Here is a 1,706-nt window from a genome sequence, read left to right on the forward strand (position 1 = left end):
CCCAAACCTCCTCCTTCCCCATCTCCACCCCTGGTCTGTGGAAAAATTGTCTTCCACGAAAACAGCCCCTGGTGCTAAAAAGGTTAGGGATCACTATTGTATATAAAAGACTATTTTCTACTATTGCTACTATTTTCAATAAGGTTAAATGCAATATACATGTGAAGTGCTAAAAAACAGCACCTGCACAGAGAAAGAGTCCATTTTAAGACCCTGCAATGCTGCCCTTTTGGATTCTTGACAAAAAGAAGCAGTAAGCTTTAGATACCTTACTCGATGGTGGCAGGTATGGCGCTCCATTCTGAAACTGGAGAAGATATGCTGCCTCCATATAGGTTCCTCAGGTAAAACCCCATTTTATTCTGGAAAGAGATTTGGATTTTCTCCAGAACCTTTTCAAGAGCTTTACTGAGGGACTCATCACTCTAGACCACCAAGTATGGTATTAATAGTTTTGAAACTGACAATTTTCAAAAATGCTTCTAGTAGTTATCAGCCTCAGAAAAAGAAATCTCAAAATGGCCCCACAGAAATACTAGCCACAGTTGACAAATTTTTTTCACAAACATGATCTCATTTGACTCCCATGAAATCTCTGCAAGGTCTGTATTATTTTACACCTGAATTTTAGCATCCCCTCCCTTCCTGTTTGGTTTTACTCATTGGAACTCTCGGGCTCTAAGGACACAGAAGTCAGTGAGACATCCAGCGGATTGCCAGTACTCTGAGTTCATTGAATCCTGCCATCCTCACTCTGGGAAGCTCACACTGGCATAGAATGCAGCAGTTTACAAAGTGATCCCAATGGGATTGTGTACTAGCTGGCTGTTTGTTTGCAAGTGCAATTCCAGATGTTGATTTTTCATCTAGTCATCCCTTGCTGGCTTGGTGTTGTGTTGCCTTAGAGACAGTTTTCTCTACATGCCATCCCCTGACAGTTGATGTCAACCAGAGTCCTCCTCATCATCATCTGGAGATGGAAGGCAGAACCAACAAACAGTTGGACGTTTTCTTAGATAGTCCTGCCCTTAGAATTTCCTTCTCCAGAATCTTCCGTAGCTTACTGTGTTTTAACTCATGGAAAAATACACCTCACACTGATTAAAAAGCTGGAAAGTTTAGAGATCCAGAGTAGAAAGAGTATCTGAAAAATCTTTTCTTCCCTCCTTTCTTCCTTCCCTCTTCCTCCTCTCTTTCTCTCCTCCTCTCTTCTCTTCACTTTCTCCCCTTCTCTCTCCCATCCCATCCCATCCCATCCCATCCCATCCCATCCCATCCCATCCCATCCCATCCCATCCCATTCCAGTCTAGTTTATCCTCCCTCCCTTCTCTTCTCTTCCTACCTACCTTTTCCATCTCTCTCCCTCTTAACATATGTGTGAACATATACATGCACAGCCTCTTAACTTTTCCTCAGACATTTCAGAGCAAACTTGCTGGAAGTGCTTAAGGCTAAATCAAAAGTGAATAAATGTTTCCTTTACCAGGAACTTTAACTTTTTCTTTGAAGTTTAATTTAGTTCCTGAATGTTAAAGATGATATATTTGATATCTGTAAATCTGTCTGTACTCGTCTGTGCATGTGAATATATATACATGAGCAAAAATGAAAAAAAGGAAAAAAATCCCCCCAACTTCTGCTTTGACTGCAAGATTAGAGGTTCTAACTTCTTGATTATTCCTTAACAAGAACATTTTAGAGAAAT

The sequence above is a fragment of the Microcebus murinus genome, chromosome 1 (genome assembly GCF_040939455.1).
Source record: "Microcebus murinus isolate Inina chromosome 1, M.murinus_Inina_mat1.0, whole genome shotgun sequence".
In the NCBI taxonomy this organism is placed as follows: domain Eukaryota; kingdom Metazoa; phylum Chordata; class Mammalia; order Primates; family Cheirogaleidae; genus Microcebus; species Microcebus murinus.